This window comes from Phocoena sinus, chromosome 11, assembly GCF_008692025.1.
Source record: "Phocoena sinus isolate mPhoSin1 chromosome 11, mPhoSin1.pri, whole genome shotgun sequence".
NCBI lineage: Eukaryota > Metazoa > Chordata > Mammalia > Artiodactyla > Phocoenidae > Phocoena > Phocoena sinus.
The window spans coordinates 76,694,228-76,703,953 of NC_045773.1; the positions used below are offsets into that span (position 1 = coordinate 76,694,228).

At 40.0% G+C, this 9,726-nt stretch overlaps 1 non-coding gene across 1 annotated transcript; it reads right to left on the bottom strand.

Annotated features, from left to right (window-relative positions):
• Positions 1 to 9,315: 9,315 nt before the first annotated feature.
• LOC116763019 lies at positions 9,316 to 9,423 on the bottom strand. Its single transcript, XR_004352434.1, has one exon. It is a non-coding gene; the product is annotated as a U6 spliceosomal RNA (small nuclear RNA).
• Between the last annotated feature and the right edge of the window lie 303 nt (positions 9,424 to 9,726).

Genomic DNA, 9,726 nt, shown 5'->3' on the forward strand with positions numbered 1-9,726 from the left:
TCCCCCAAAACTATAATGCAAGGAAGTGTTGAGAGAAATTGAGCTTGAAACACTGCGAATACATGTATGTTACTTTTCATTTACTTTACCTCTTGTTCCAGGTGTGATATTATGTTTTTCATTTTAAAGCAGGAGTCATGAATACATGCAACATTTTCTTGTATATTATCCTGTGCCTATGTGTGTATGTGTGTAAAAACTAGGAGAATGGATTGTGCTTTGTATCTCTCTGCATTCCTTAGTTACCAGTAGGTAAAGAAAGTCTATTTTTGGGGTGACTGCTGTTTACCCATCACAGAATGGGAATCTGGAGTGATGCTAAGCCATTGTTTGTACAAGTGAAAAGATGACAAACTGCTTATGGTGAAGTTTTGCTAAGACTCTTTTCTGGAAATGGAGAACTCATTTCAGGTTCTTAGAAATCCAGACAATTATAGAGTAAGTTCATTTAGTTCATGGATTTCAAATTTAATGTAAAGCTCTTTTCTTTTCCCCGCTTTGCTTTCTTCAAGAAATCCTAAGAGAAACACTGGTATTTACACAATTAAAACAAAGCTTCTCTGGTTGGAATGAAGTGGGTTTGCCCATCGTTGCCCTGCTTGACTTTCTCTTCAAATTCCTGAGACTCTGCCCGACCTAGCCTCACCCACAAGGAATCTTCAAGGACTCCCTAAGAAAATGTCCTTCCAATGCTTAATGTCCTACAGCCAATTGAAAGCCGGCGGGAGGACTCTTCCATATTTCTGAAGTTTAGTGCCACATGGAAAGATAAAACCTTAGCACTGGCCTAAGACAAAGCCAAATCTCTCCAGATTTTTCAAATCACCTTTCTCAAGTAAGATGCCTTACCTGCTGAAAAGGGCATGAAAGCTTCCTTCTTGATAAGCTTCCTGGTAGAGTTAAGGAAATGAAATGCTCAGGATTAAATGTGTCTGGTTTTTCCTACTGTGTTTGATCCCAAAGCACAGAGGTCAGGGATGACCTCAGTGCCCTAGAGATAAAAGTGTTATTAGTGACAGAGATGAAACTTCTTCCTAAAAAAGTGGCTCTTTAAGATGTATGGTGACCTTGGTTGGCAATTTTTGTGAAGCAGTGTGTTCTAGAAGGAATAGGAAGTGGAGAAGGGGGAGGTGGGGCTTAGGATTGAGTGTGGAGTAGTCATGTACTCAACCAAATTTTCATTCGGTACCTACTAAAAAACACAAGCTTCGGATTCAGAACTGGGAATAAATTCTTAGTCATGTGTCTGCTATGTGATAACAGCATGTTATTTAACTTCTGATAAATTCCAGTTGCTAAATTCGTATGATGGGAGTTAAATAGTCCTCATTTGGTGACTCTGAGCCTTCCTGGTGGGTCTGGGGGCTCTGTGAAGGTTTGATCTTTTATCTCCAGGGGCAGTGACGGTGGACAAACTAAATTTAATAAGCCCATCAAAACAAATCCTCAGAAGTAAGCTACCCCACTTCCATAGCATGCCACATACTCTGAAACAATGTAGGGCTGTCAACAAAAGTAGTTTTAATTTTGATATGGGAAAGAGTATTCTGAAAACTAAAACTACACTAAGATAATAATAAAAGCAAAAGCTTGCCTTGAAATCGAGGGCAATGTTCACTGCTTCAGCTTGGTGAATCAGTTTCCTCTTTTTTTATTTTTTATTTTTTTTATTTTTATTTTTTTGCGGTACGCGGGCCTCTCACTGTTGTGGCCTCTCCCGTTGCGGAGCACAGGCTCCAGATGCGCAGGCTCAGCGGCCATGGCTCACGGACCTAGCCGCTCCGTGGCATGTGGGATCTTCCCAGACCGGGGCATGAACCCGTGTCCCCTGCATCGGCAGGCGGACTCTCAACCACTGCGCCACCAGGGAAGCCCTCAGTTTCCTCTTGAAGAAAGTTTTGCCATACTATCATTGTGGTTAGCTGTTTTATTGCAGGAATTGGTATAGTTTTCAAGTGACAGAAAGCAATCAACTGCTTTTAAGTGTTTTGTTAAATAATATTCATCCATTCATCCATTCATTCATTTCTATGCCTGGGCATCATACATGGACTTTCTCCTTGTAGTTGTGCTAGATTATTTCCATTCCATGAAAGAGAAGACTGGGGCTCAGGGAAACAAAAGGACCTAACAGCAGTAGCACGGGGTCAGTTAGATGCCCCACAACTCCAAGGCTCTTTCTAACAAAACGCTCTACCTAGCTCTCACCAGTTCATCTCAGCGCCTCTGTGATTTTGAGCAGCACGGTGTTCTTTCCCTTTCCCCTCACCCCTCTTCTTAAACCCTTACCTTTGGAATATAGTGATTTTCAAATATAATATTTGTGGTGGTTGCACAGGGTAAGCTTGCGGGCAGGATATCAGCAAATCTTCTGTACTTCATGAATGACAGCGTCTTCGTAAGGCATTTGAGTTCGGTGTGCCATTCGAGGCACCCACGACTTTGGTGATCTCATCATGGACCTTTTCTGGATAAAACAAAGCACGGTTACAGTCTGCAGTGGGAGGCGGGTATTGAAACAGTCTCCCCATTTTCTTTAAATGTGAAAGTCAAGCCCAAGTGCTCTCTGAGTTCTGACTCATCTTTTCCCCCCACTGCTTCCACCTCCAGGCCTCTATTCCTAGGGCTCCTCTGGGGACCTGCACGTAGTGATGCCTTCAGACCATCTCAGGTTGCTTAGAGGGCAAAATCTACTTTCTTATATCACGAGGAGACTAAAGGTACAAACTATCCTCAAGGGTAAAAATTAAGGTATCAGGGCAACTCTAGAATTCTGCATTGTCCAGTCCAAGAGTTTCTGCTTCCTCTCCTTCAGACAATGCTCTGGATTTTAGAAGACTTACTCTGGGTCTTAGGATATCGCATCATGAGCAGAATCCCCCAGCACAGCGTGGAGGCTGTGGTCTCTGTACCTGCTGCAAACAGATTACTAACAAGTGCCACCAGATTGTCATCACTGAAACAGTCAGTAGATGTATCTTTCTTCTGAAAGAGGAAAAGGAATCATTAGTGATGAAATAATTTTATCCTGGGCAGCCATCACAAATAACCTTAAGTGAATTGAAAAAACAAAGTGTTACATTCTTGCCTCAATCGAGTGGAATTTTATTTTATGAGAATGTTGTGCAGAATTTTAGGATAAAGCACATCCCAGATGTTAATAATGATACATAATTCTAAAAAATGGGAAAGTCTGTTTCTCATTTAGGAAGACTGGGAATAAGTTGTTTTTTTGTTTTTCTGCGGTACGCGGGCCTCTCACTGTTGTGGCCTCTCCCATTGCGGAGCACAGGCTCCGGACGCGCAGGCTCAGCGGCCATGGCTCACGGGCCCAGCCGCTCCGCGGCATGTGGGATCTTCCCGGACCGGGGCACGAACCCGTGTCCCCTGCATCGGCAGGTGGACTCTCAACCACCGCGCCACCAGGGAAGCCCAAGAGCACTGATTTTTAACTTAATGAGAACTGCGTGCAGATCCTAGCACAGACCTTCAGCATGTTACTCAACCTCTTTGAGCCTTCATTTCTTTATTTTAAACTGAGGAAAATAGTAATAATACATAAATGGTTGACTTGTTGTGACAAGTTAAGAATGAACAAATACACAGCTCCTGAAATATACTTAGAATTATACCTGGCATTTCTCATTTTTTTCCCCTCTTTTGTTCCCTGACAAGCATTTTCATTTGTTTCTGTCTGTATCCCCCTTCTGTCAGAGTTGACTCTTTCATTTTGCTGTCACTAAATTTTCTACCTTTTTATGCTACTGACTTTTAACCATGCATCTGAGAGATAACTCATTCAGTTGACTTGATCAAGAAAGAAATATCTTTCCCTTTTGTGTTAGAATGACTATGAAAAAGGAACTATATTAATAGACTGGATTGAACAATCTTTTACCTATTGTCTTCTTGATAGCAATATTTCCTCAAGTTTTTACTGGTTGCCATTATATTATATATTTACCTTTTAGTGTATCATTCTTTTTCTCCAAGGAATTAAAAATTCTTGAAAGTAAGGACTCTTCCCCTGACCATTCCTACCCCCTGCCCCCAACTATGGAATCCCCAATGTCTAGAACAGAACAGCTCCTGACACTTACTGAATTGAAACTGGTCAATAAATGCAGGAGTAAATGAATGATTGAAGTCTTCTGAACATTTTGTTTCTAAAGAGTCATTCCTAGTAACATAGAATTTGGGGAAACTGAGTGACCATGCGTATCAAATTCTGTCATTTTATGGGTAGTGCAATTTAGACCCAGAGAGTTCAGATTTGGTAAGGGTCATGCACTTCTTCCTAATAGAGCTACGATTAGGACTTAGGTCTGCTCCTGCTGCAGTGTGTTCTTCACACCACGTGGCTTCATGCCATGATACTCAATAGATACAACTACTTGACTCCTCTGCTTGGCATGACTTTGGCTTGCTGGAACACAGTCCTAGATAATCCTGTCTGGCAGGCACTAACGAAAACCTTGAGCCAAGTCTAAAAGAGGCAGCTGCAGGCACAGAACAAAGGGCTGTATTTCTTTGCATAAAAAGTGACTGTTAGTTTCAGTGACATCTTTTCTGTGATATCCACACTTAACAGTGTTCCCATCAACTAAGCTCTTTTTCTAAAACAAAGGACGGAGGGAGAGACAAAAAAGAGATTCCAATCAGACCAAATGGGAGCGTGTCAGGGCTTAAAATGACTTGTAGCTGATTCAAATTGTTATTATAATAATAGGTAATGTAATATGTAATAGATCCTAGTGATGCTGTTATAATCCCAATATTACAAATGAAAAAAATGAGGCTTTAAGAAGTTAACCAATCTGCCCAAGGTCATGTATTTATTAAGTGAGAGAATTCAAGTTTCCTTGATTCCTGGGCTATTAATTTCTTTAATATATTGCTACTTCCCAGTATTGATTCACACATCTGGCTCTAATTAATATAGCACCTGGAAATGATGATAGCTGACCAGCAATCAAATGTTTCTTGATTGCTCTGATTCTGACTGTATAAAGAAAATTGCTGGATATACTCAACCTTATCTCCTAAGATCTGAGTGAAGAAAGCTGGGGATTTTCTGTCTATATCTGTTAACTATTGAGAGAGGAGTAATGATTTTTGTGACCATAATGGTGGATTTACCTACATCTCTTTGCAGTTCTATCCATTTTTGCTTCATGTATTTTGAAGTTTTGTTATTAGGGGCATAAATATTTAGAACTGTTATGCCCTCTTGATTGTTTTATTATTATGAAATTACCTTTTTTATAACTGTTATATTCTTTTTTATTAAATCTACTTTGTCCAATATTAATACAGCTCTCCCAGCTTTCTTGTGACTAGTGTTAGTATGGAATATCTTTTCCTCATCCTTTTACTTTTAAGCCTATTTTTGTCTTTATATTTAAAGTGCATTTCTTGAAGGCAGCATATATTTGGGTTTTGTATTCTTTATTTAATCTGATAAGGAGAAGTCTTTTAATTTGAGCCCTTAGCCCATTTATATTTGATGTAATATTGTTAAGCTATTTGTTTTCTATTTATGTTAGTGTTTTTTGCTCTTTTTTTCCTGTTTTTCTCTGTCCTTTTGGATTATCTTTTTTTTTTTAACATAAATTGATTTTATCGCCTTTGTTGGCTTATTAGCTATAAAACTGTTTTGTTATTTTAGTAGTTGCTTTAGGGATTTCGTACACACCTTTAATTTATCATTCTCTATCTTCTAGTGATATTACACCACTCCTTATAGTATAAAAACTTACAATAGTATATGTCCATTCCTTTTTCTCTGGTTTTTATGATACTATTCTTACACATTTTACTTTACATATATTATAATTACCAGAGTACATTGTTATTTTGTTGTTTAAGCATTTAATTATCTTTTAAAGCACTTAAATAGTAAGAAATTTTTTTAAAGTTGTGTATTTATCCAAATAGTCACCATTTCAAGTGCTCTTCATTCCTTTGTGTATTATGTTTCCATCTGGTATAATTTTCTTTCTGCCTGAAAGACTTCCTTTAACATTTTTTGTAGTATGGACATTCTGGTGATGAACTCTTCTATCTCTTTTTCTTTTCAATTTATCTAAACTAAAAATACCGAGAAAAAAAAAAAAAAACCAAAAAATCCCACCCAAAAAATAGTTCACCTATTTCTCCTACTCTCTACTCCCTGCTTCTAGCAACCACCAGTCTGTTCTCTGTATCTATGAACATAGTTTTTTTTTTTTTTTGTATATATATTTTTAGATTCCATACAAGGAGAGATAATATGTTATTTGTCTTTCTCTATTTTCACTTAGCATAATGCCTTCGAGTTCTGTCCATGCTGTTGCAGATTACAAGATTTCTTCCTTTTTTAAGTCTCAACAATATTCCATTGTATATGTATACCACAATTTCTTTAGTCAATAGTTAAAAACTAATTTCTCAGATTTAAGACATGAACCAGAAATACAAAGAATTCCAGAAATAGGCCATCTGAGTAGAGTTTGAGAATTTTAATCAAATCGTCCAATCAATCTAAATGGTATTATTTACTACTTAAAGTGATTTTGGAATGGATAAGGCGTAAACACACCAAAAACATTCAGTGCCTCAGAGCTGGGCTACGTTTTAGGGGTGGACCTCAGGGAGAGGGGCTTTGTGCCCTGTGCCCAAGCCTGAGATTAAAAGGGCATGGAAAGCATGAGGGGGGGCAAGGAAGGGCAGCATTTGGCTGCCAACTGGGTAGTGACTCAAAAAAAGCAGTAGAGAGGAGAGAGGCCTTCTAGTCTATAAAAGAGGAAAAGGAAGAGAAATAAGGAAGAAAATTAGAAAGAAATAAAGAACAGACAGAAGGAAAGAAAGAAAAAATATTTTAGGTTCATAGACATACTATATATATAAAATATATGCATATAGCATTTTCAGATTTAAGAATATTCACATGACAAAAAAATATATTTATATACATATTCAGGTAAAAATCCCCTGAGAATCTTTAAAACAGATGAGTGGGTCCCTAACTTCATTTTCATATTCACTCCTGAACTTTACCTTATTTTTCTTGCCTCAGTATGAATTTTAGCCTAGTTTCCCTTACATAAATGTAACCTATAATCTGTATAGCCCCAACATTTAGTCACATCTGTCAAACCAAAAACCAACTGAGAAAGCAGAGACTTAGTTCAAAAGGATTATTGCAAGGCAGGGAAAGGGACTATTGTAGTAGGGTGAATGCTGCAATCATAATGAAGTCTGCAAGCATCTTAGGAGTACAGAGAGGGGTGAACAAGGCCAGGAAGGACAGGGTGCATGGAAGTGGGGTGACAGGTGGGATAGTATCAGAGAATTTTCACACCTCCCACCCCAAGCCAGCCTATTCTGAGCAGGGTTGTCTGCTGGCTCATGCTAGGTGTGGGCAAAAGTTCAGGGCTGGGTGTGGGCCAAAGTTCAGGGCTCTGGAGGAAGGAGAGAAGCTTAACACTTGTCTAACAAGTGTTTTGTTCTGATGGGTCAGTGAAATGAGTAGTTCAGGAGATAAGTTATGAGGCAAAGCATAGAAATTTGTGCCTGGCCTTGTCACAGGTAAACAAGGGGTTTTGTGAGTCTTATCTAATCATATGGGGAAAGGCTTTTTTTTTTTCTTTTTTCTTATGTAAACTGTGAGGTTCCTTTAAACTTCCCTGTTTCCAGAAGCACAGGGCTTAGGTAAAATTCAACATTGTCAAATCCCTATTATCTAACGTTTGACATATTATTGAAAAAAATTGCTAAAAACTGAAAAAAAGAATTAGAGAATAGAGATCCACACACATGCATTCATTCACCAACTTTTTGTGGTAAGGTCAAGGGTGCACCCTTGGGTCTGCTGATTGAAATTTCCTATCTTCTTCCTGGCATAAATTACACAAAAAGTGCATTGTCTAAGATATTCAGCTTCAGATTCTTTAAATAACAGAAAGAAACTAGACAAGCAATCTGAATGAAGAATCTTTCTAGATTTTTGTGTTGTTTACTTCCCAGTCTTGATTGTTGTCTTGTTTATTTTATTTTATATGTTGCTCTTGTCTGATGCAAGGGCAATTTCTTTGTTTCTTTTTGTTGTTGTTGTTTTAGCAACTTGTCTTTATAGTCTTTCTAATATAGCCAACCTAGAAATGACCACTTTCATTCATTGCACTTACAAAACAAGTGAGCGTTGAGTTGGATGTTTTTGAAAGGTTCTATACAGGCAAGTTACTAAAAATGCATCATTCAAATAAGTATTAAGTAAACTGATAACATGTAATTGTTTGAGGTCTGGCCTTTGCTCTGAGCTTCTGGGAGGTAACCCCTGAACCTTGGAATGTCCTGCTTGATAAAGTGTATTTGTTTACCTGGGAACCTTGGGCCACCTGGATGGTCTCTGCTAATATGGTTTATGGTGTGGTCTTTGGCTGTGTGGTAATAGCTAAGTCTCTGGAGGGTAAACACTAAGGTCAGCCATGTGGGTGACTGGCCAAGTGTATGTGACAAAGCCCAAATAAAAACCCTGGAAGCCAAGGCTGAGTGATCTTTCTGGTTGCCAGTACTTCATGCACATTGCCACACATCATTGCTGCTAGTAAGCCCAGTCCACTTGACTCCACTGGGAGCAGACCACTGGAAGACTGTGTCTGGAACTTTCTTAGACCCTGTCTTATGTGCTGCTTCTTTCACCTGATTTTAATCTGTATCCTTTTGCTATTATAAACTGGAACTGCAGGCATAATAGCTTTTCTGTTTTATTTTGTTTGTTTGTTTGTTTTTGCGGTACGCGGGCCTCTCACTGTTGTGGCCTCTCCTGTTGCAGAGCACAGGCTCCAGACGCGCAGGCTCAGCGGCCATGGCTCACGGGCCCAGCCGCTCTGCGGCATGTGGGATCTTCCCAGACCGGGGCACAAACCCGTGTCCCTGCATCAGCAGGCGGACTCCCAACCACTGCGCCACCAGGGAAGCCTTGTATCTTTTTTTTTTAATGTAATTTTTTTGGCCACGCCACAGGGCTTGTGGGATCTTAGTTCCCCAGCCAGGGATCGAACCCGTGCCCCCTGAAGCATTGGGAGCACGGAGTCTAAACCACAGGACCGCCTGGGAAGTTCCATGCATCGTTTTTTTTTTTTTTTTTTTTTTTTTGTATTTCGGCTCTACCAGGTCTTAGTTGTAGCACGTGGGATCTTCATTGCGGCATGCAGGATCTTTAGTTGAGGCATGTGGGATCTAGTTCCCTGACCAGGGATCAAACCCGACTCCCTGCTTTGGGAGCACAGAGTCGTAGCCACTGGACCACCAGGGAAGTGCCCCCCACCTTTATAAAATAGGGAATGCTTCATGAATTTGAGTGTCATCCTTGTGCAGGGGCCATTGCTACTCTTCACTATATCATTCCAATTTTAGTATACGTGCTGCCCAGTCGAGCATTCAAGTAGCCACTTTAGAATAAATGTTTGTTTTTTTTGTTTTTGCGGTATGTGGGCCTCTCACTGTTGTGGCCTCTCCTGTTGCAGAGCACAGGCTCCAGATGCGCAGGCTCAGCGGCCATGGCTCACGGGTCCAGCCGCTCCGCGGCATGTGAGATCTTCCCGGACTGGGACACGAACCCGTGTCCCCTGCATTGGGAGGTGGACTCTCAAGCACTGCGCCACCAGGGAAGCCCTAGAATAAATGTGTTTTTTTTGAAACCTATTGACCTGCATATCCAAATGAACTCTCTGGAGACCCTCT